This window comes from Lathyrus oleraceus, chromosome 4, assembly GCF_024323335.1.
Source record: "Lathyrus oleraceus cultivar Zhongwan6 chromosome 4, CAAS_Psat_ZW6_1.0, whole genome shotgun sequence".
Lineage (NCBI taxonomy): Eukaryota > Viridiplantae > Streptophyta > Magnoliopsida > Fabales > Fabaceae > Lathyrus > Lathyrus oleraceus.
Genome location: NC_066582.1, coordinates 216,673,654 through 216,681,471, shown reverse-complemented (window position 1 = coordinate 216,681,471; position 7,818 = coordinate 216,673,654).

The window sequence follows — 7,818 nt, the reverse complement described above, 5'->3', positions numbered from 1 at the left end:
CGGCTGTATGGTCTTTTCCTCTTGCAGTAACAGTCTGGCAAGTTCCCCAGGGACTTCACACTCTTCCTCACTTCCATCCTCGGCTTGGTAGATCGGATTTTCAAAGTCATAATAAACAGTAGTAGAACTATTATCAACAGGATCCAGAGTGGGTGTGGATCTGCAATTTGTTACGTGAGTGTGTGTAAGAAAACATAGCTTGTTTGAAAAAATGACAGGAAAGATAAAGAGCGCAATATTTGAATGCAAAAGGTCCATTGATTTATTGAATATGAATATGCTTATGAAATGACAAACCCTTAACAAATTAGCTATTGTGCCCCGGGCCTAGACACAATGCTTTAAGAAGTTCAATTGTAAACATTAAAATTAAAAAAATTTGCAACACTAAAATAGACAATAACAATTACTCCTGACTAAAGGAAATCGGGATAGTGTCTTCAGCCTTCCAATTATTGAGTCCGTCACCAATTGTTGGGTAAATCCAGCTATCCATGTCGCAATCGCTGTCAGCGTCTTCTACAGCATTAATCTGATCCTTGACTACCTTCTTAGAGCTAAACCCTAGGCCAAATCTATCAGACTTGTACGGTACATTGATCAGTTGACCCCAGCCAGTACGACCACCATCTTCAACCACAGCTTGAGCATCTTTCAGAGAAATCATAGCAGGAGGAGCACGAATAACCTTGGGCACACCGGTAGTTGGCTTCAGGACAGGATTAGTCGGAGGAACTACTTCAAATGACTGAGACGGAGTCTCAAAGAATTCACCATCCATCTCGACGTATCTGAAGGTATGCACACTACTGACAATATACTCTTCTTCTCCATACACAGTGACGATCTTACCCTCTATTGGATACCTCAGCTTTTGATGGAGAGATGAAGCTACAACACTTGCCCCGTGGATCCAAGGGCGTCCCAGCAAGCAGGAATAGGCGGGACGAATGTTCATGACATGAAAGGTAGTGTTGAAGACTTGAGGTCCTATCTTGATAGGGAGAACCACTTCACCATGGACAACACTCTTCGCACCATCGTAAGCACGCACCACAATGTCACTAGGCTTCAGTTCAATGCTCTTGCAGTCAAGTTTATCGAGCACGTCTTTCGGTAGCACATTCAAAGAAGAGCCATTATCGATCAACACATGAGACAAGGTGATCCCCTTACACTCAATGGAGATATGCAGAGCTTTATTGTGATTCTTCCTTGCTGGTGTCAGGTCAGCATTGGAAAAACCTAGGCCATTGTCAACAGTCAGGTTAGCAACATAGTTTTCGAACTGATCGACGGAGGTCTCCTGAGGTACATGAGCAGTCTTCAAGAATTTTATCAAGGCATTGGCATGAGATTCAGAAGATAACAACAAGGATAACATCGAGATCTTAGACGGGGTATGCCCCAACTGTTCTACCACATCAAAATCACTCTTGCGGATGATTTTCAACACTTCTTCCATTTCTTGTTTGGCAACATCTTCAGTAGTAACATCGACCGGGGTCTCTGAATGAGAAGGGTTGACCGGTTCCTTTCCTCGGTTTTCGGGGACTGGAGGTGAGATCTCTGGAGAAAAGATCCTTCCGCTTCGAGTAATTCTACTAGTCCCAACAATGTCAACGTCATCAGAATTAGCAGAATTATCATCTTGTTTTACACCATGGATATAAACATCACCTCCATAATTCCACGGAATGGCTTTGCTTGAGGAATATGGTACTGGGCCAGGTGCAGTAATGATCAGGGGAGCTACCTTGGGTTCAGCAGTAATCTTCACAGGTACTCTAGGAGCGGTAATCTTCACTGGAACTTTGGACCTAGCAATCACAGATATTTCTTCAATAGGGTCTTCCACCTTAGGAACCTTTTCGAAGAGAATTGTATGGTCGTCCATCAGCCGTTGAATGCCATTTCTCAACTTCAAGCAATCATTGGGTCGGGATATACAGAGATCACAATTTTCAGCACAACCTGGAACTAAACCAGCTTGCAACAACTTCTTCTTGATGGCCAGGAGAGGAGATGCTAAGTCAGCTACATTAGAAATGTGAGAGTTGTCATCCATAGCATTAACAGCCTTGTCATGATTAGGCATAGGTGCAGTGATGACATTGGGAGTCTCCGGAGGCTCAAATTCAACTTCCCCAGCGTCGATCATATCCTGGATTTTATTCTTCAACGACCAACAATCGTTTGTATCATGCTCGGGGCTATCGGAGTGATACGCACACCTGGCATTGGGATTATAACGAGGAGAAGTAGTGTTGGGATTCGTAGGAGGATCTTTGAGGGTAATCAAGTTTGCTTTTAGCATACCCTGCAGTGCCTGTGCTAAAGTCATATTGATCTTGGTAAACTGCCTTCTTGGCCTGTCTTGTCTGTGCTGGAAGTTTTGAGATGGCGGTGCTGCAATCGTGACTGCTCCAATGGTATGGTCACGATTTTTCTTGTTACGACCCTTTTGACCGTACACAGCATTTGATTCGTTCCTCCCCTGGTAGGACCTTTTGGTGCTTGCAGAGGTAGTCGCCTGTATCTTTCCACTTCGAATGCCGCTCTCCACATGTTCACCTGTCAATATAAGTTCAGTGAAACCCGATGAAGAACTTCCCAGTAGATGGCTGTAGAATGGGCCAGTCAGTGTACCCATGAACATGTCCACTAATTCTCGATCAGTCATAGGGGGTTTGACTCTGCCAGCCAAATCTCTCCATTTTTGAGCATACTCTTTGAAGCTTTCTTTAGATCCCATAGTCATATTCTGCAACTGTAGCCGAGTAGGCGCTAGTTCAGAATTATACTGGTACTGCTTGTAGAAAGCTGTTGCTAAATCAGTCCAGGTGCGGATGTTAGAGCTTTCGAGCTGATAGTACCACTCTAACTGTGTGCCAGATAGACTCTCTTGGAAGAAATGGATCCATAGCTTCCTATCAGTGGTATACGGCTGAATCTTTCTCACATAAGCTCTCAGATGCATCTGAGGACAAGACACATCATCGTACTTAGTGAAAGTGGGGGTCTTGAATTTGCGAGGAATGACTACATCAGAGACCAATCCCAAGCTTTCGAAATCCAGACCGGGCGCCTTCTGACCCTCCATAGCTAGCATACGTTCTTCCAGCAACTTGTACTTGCCATCTTTTGGAGAGTACTGTTCATTCTCATAATCTTCATCGTCGTCCTCAGAGTTGAAGAGATCAACATCCTCCTCTCCTGAATCATTTTCTGTCTCCTCTTCTTGATCCTTCGGAAGTCTAATCTTGACTCCTGCAACCTGTCCTTTACGCCTTCTTCCCGGGTTAATGTAACTCACAGGTTTCTGGTCTTTCTTCTTCACGAGTAAGAGAGCCTTCAGTTTGTTCGAGAGCCATTTTTCTGTTTAGAAGGAAGACCGTGAGAACATTGATCTTTCAGAATACCTGTTATGCAATGTTATGTTATGCTATACAATGTATGAAATGTTTTCAAGGACTTTTGGAATTTAACTTTGCGTAAACCACCAAAAAGAGAGAAATTTTTATTAATAGTTTCTTTAATCATTGTTCATTAAAAGAAATAATAATAAAATACAATGAAAGCTCAAGTCTCCCAGGGACGGCTTCTTTTTGGGCGAAGATATGTATTGAGTCTTCGTTCCTCATTAAGCTGGCTGGTAAGTTCTAACACTTTCTTCCTTTCAGCACCAAACTGGGCTTCAAAAGTATCCCTTTCCTCTCTCAACTGGATCCAGGATCTCTTCAATTCTTCAACATCGGTAGGCATATCTGGATAAGGAATGATCTGAGGAGTACCTCCTTCAACTTCTGGTTCAACGATCAATGGTCCGACCGCAAGATATGGCATGACAAGTTCACGAGCTCTTGCGCGTACCCATCTGAGATAAGGCTCCATAGGAATAAAGTTTTTCTGTCCTAAAGTACTTCTTTTCGCCATGCCCCAGGCTCGTACAAACCTTTGACGGAGACCTTGGGAGTCGTTGTCATAGTCAAACACCGTGCCTTGAATAATTACTTCATGTGGACCATCCCTTCGAGCATAACCAAACTGACGTAGGGCTAAAGCTGGGTTATAAGTAATACCTCCTCTTATCCCCAGGAGTGGTACGTTAGAGAATTCTCCATAACGGTCAATGATGATAACATTTTCTTTGAGATGAGGACACCAACGGATGTCTGAATGGGAGAGCGACATTATCCTTTGAGACCATTTCAGATTTTGCTCATTCTTCAAGACTGATTGAGGAAGGTGCGAAATAAACCACTTAGACAATAAAGGTACGCAGCACATGAGAGTCCCTTGCCTTTTCATAGTACGAGTGTGAAGGGAATGCAAAATATCTCCGAGCAAGGTAGGCACAGGGTTATGAGTGAGGGATATCTTAATAGCATTCACGTCTATGAATTGGTCTGGATTAGGGAATAGCAACAAACCATAGATTAGTAATGCTAGAATATCTTTGAAAGCATGGACATCCCTAACTTTTAGGAATTCTCGGGCTTTATTCATCAGAAATTTGGCAAGTAAACCCTTAACTCCACTTCTTGTTACCCAATTAGTTTCAATGTCGGATTTTGTCAAGTGTAAAGCCATGGCAACTTCTTCAGATTTCGGAATCTTTTCTAAACCACTGAAAGGTGTTTGATCAAGGATAGGTATCCCCAACAGCCTGGAGAATTCTTCTAACGTGGGCACCAACTGATAATCTGGGAAGGTGAAGCAATGATGTTTAGGGTCGAAGAACTGGAATAAAACTCTCATCATATCTTCCTTGAAACCGGTGGTAACCAAATTGAGGAGAGAACCATGTTTCTTGATGAACTGAGCATGATCGGGAAGCTCTGACACTAAATCCTTGAGTTGAGGAGAGATTGCTACAAGATTAATCCGGATAGTCTTCCTGGAAGCCATAACCTGTTTAACAGAGCAAAGCTAAATTCCTAAGTCCTTGAAATGGTTAGTACAATGTTATGATGTTATGATGTTATGATGTTATGATGTTAAATAAATAACAAGCACAAGCAAGTCACACAACAATCATTCCTAAGTTTTAAGGCTTGCATGAGTTCCATAGGTAAGTACCCTCCCCACTGAAGTTTGGTTGGTTCAACCTGTCCTAGAATAGTAACCGGGTTCTAGAAGGATCTCGAATCATCGACCTTTCCTTAAGTCCACTTCAGTGCAACACCAAGTGGTTGACCGAAGTTTCCCTAAAGTCCAATCTCAAAGAGTGTAGTATCGAGTCTCAACCAACCTCAGTCGGAACCGAAGCCAGTTATCTCACTACTTTCTAATGCCCAGGATGAGTCAATTAGGGTTCTAAAGGTCTGGTTAATGCTTTGATGACACCACGCGAATGCCAAATTTTTCCTCAAGTAAACATGAGGAACATCAGGACATCCAAAGTGTCACATTAACCGTAGCCATCATTTTAACCATTCCAGTATACGCCGGATAGTCGCGATGATCTATTGCTGCTTACCTAAGGTACACTAGATCCGGGTGTAGGATCTTTCACTCGAAAATACCCTTAAAAGAAGGAACAGTTTGACAACATAAATGATTTTTTTAAGGTGACCTCTCTTTGTAGTCCCCAGCAGAGTCGTCAGTTCTGTCATACGGTGAACTGACTTTATGTGTTTTGCTTTTGGAAAGCAAATGTCGCGGTTAGCAAGAGTCGCCACCGACTTTTCTTTCATCCAATAAGGAAAGGTGGAAAAGAACAGGAAAGACCTTAATTTAGATTTTGGGTTCGGGAGGTACATTATACAAAGGGAAGGTGTTAGCACCCTTTGTATCCATGGTTATCCATGGGCTCTTAATTGCTTGATCACTTATGTTTTTCTTGTCTGAAAAAGTGTGTGAGAACTGTTTAGAAAATGTTTTGAAAAGAGAGTTTAACTTTGTAATGATTCTTGTACGAATGTATACAAAGTATTTATCTCGTTTAATTTGAAAGCTGTTTAGACAAATATAACTTGACAATGATTCTAGTACGAATGTATGCCAAGTGGTGATTTTCTAATGGAGGTTTTGAAAAGTGTGAGGTGTGAAAAGTAGTTTTAGTTGTGAGCAAGCATTTAGGAGTTATACCTATCCAAGGTCTTGATGGGCATTTCCTATCCTTGTGAGGGTAAAACCGTCCTTACTATTGGGAAATAAGTAGTTTTATCCTTTGGATGTAAAAGGGTCATCGTAGGGTCATTGATTGGTCATTGAAGGCAACTTTTGTAAGGATACCTTAGCATTCGAAGGGACTATCATCATTTAACCGTAGGCTACACCGAAGGGTCATCGAGGGACAAAATCATATATTCGAAGGCAACATCCGAGGGGCTATGATTTATTTTAGAGGGACATGATGATTTAATCGAAGGGTCTTGGCTAAGGGTATCTCCACATTTGCGGGACATGACCGTAATACCGTAAGGCAACAAAGAGAGGTCCAAGATCACATATTCAAAGGCAATATTTTGCAATTAAGTATTTAAGATGAATTTCCACATTATGATCAATTAGGATGAATCTCCACATTAAAGTTAATTAATTAATTAGGATGAATCTCCACATTAAAATTAATTAGGCAATTAGGATGAATCTCCACATTAAAATTAATTAGGCAATTAGGATGAATCTCCACATTAAAATTAAGTAATTCAGAATCCATCTTCATAAGGGTATCCCACAAATAAAGTGGAATACCTAGCCGGCCGTTTCTTCGGGAATATGTAAGCCTTTACACAATTCAGCACACGGGTTAGAACATCGAGATAAAGTACAATTGAAAATTGCACCACAAAATAAACACAACAGTCATAAGGTCAGGCCAAATAATGCAGAATTATAATAAATCTTGATTAGATAAACATAAGGCAGAACAGAAAAGAAACAAAACAGCCATTGTCCCGTTCGCTCCTGCTTCGCCTAGCGAAGGCTTAGCGAGTGCTCGCTACCGGCTCGCTTAGCGATGTGCTAGCGAGCGGCTACGGGTTTTGAGTTTGATAGCAGCATGATCTCCGGAACCCTGAACTTTATGGCATTTAATTACAGGAATAGCATGGACAAACATCAGGATATTCAGGCATACTTAAATTCACATGTGAAATCAAATTACATATCCGAAAATTTAATCATGATGCCTTATGTATGTGGAGATTACCGATTAAAAGCATAAAACAGTAGTGATGCGCAAACCTGTTTGCAACTGAGCTGCGATGTTGAAGGGACTGACCACTCTTGGTATCAGATGGAGTTGGGCGGAGGTAACTTCGGTGCGGATGAGCGGCCTTCAGGGTTTCTTTACTCGGAATTCTCTGAGTTAGTCTCCAGGGTTTCTATGCCAGGGTTTCTGTCCGTCTCCCTCTGTCCATTTTCGTGACTGAAGTGTCGGTATTTATAGTGATTGTGGTGACCTAATGGGCTCAGAATGAAGCCCAGAATTTTCTGGAATTCGCAAGCTTCGCTAGGCGAGTATTGTAGCGAAAGGTTCGCTAGGCGAAGGAATTGCTCGCCTAGCGAGCATGCCAGTTTGGGCCATTTTCTGGATTGGGCCATCTGTGAGCTGGGTCTTTGTTCTTTTAGGGTCAATGCCTTGAAAAATAAGTTGGAGTGTCCTGGAAAATGCCTTGTAATATTAACGGGCAAATTTTGGGGTATGACAGGCGGCTTAGGCAAAAATGGGTATCCCGGTGGATTGAAAACCTGAAAAGGCGATCCAGGCAAAAGATGGATTAAAGCGAAGACTACAGTCTGAGTTATCTGTACTTCATCGCGCTTCAACGTCTACCATCTTGAAGGCTATGACCGGTCCGATCATTC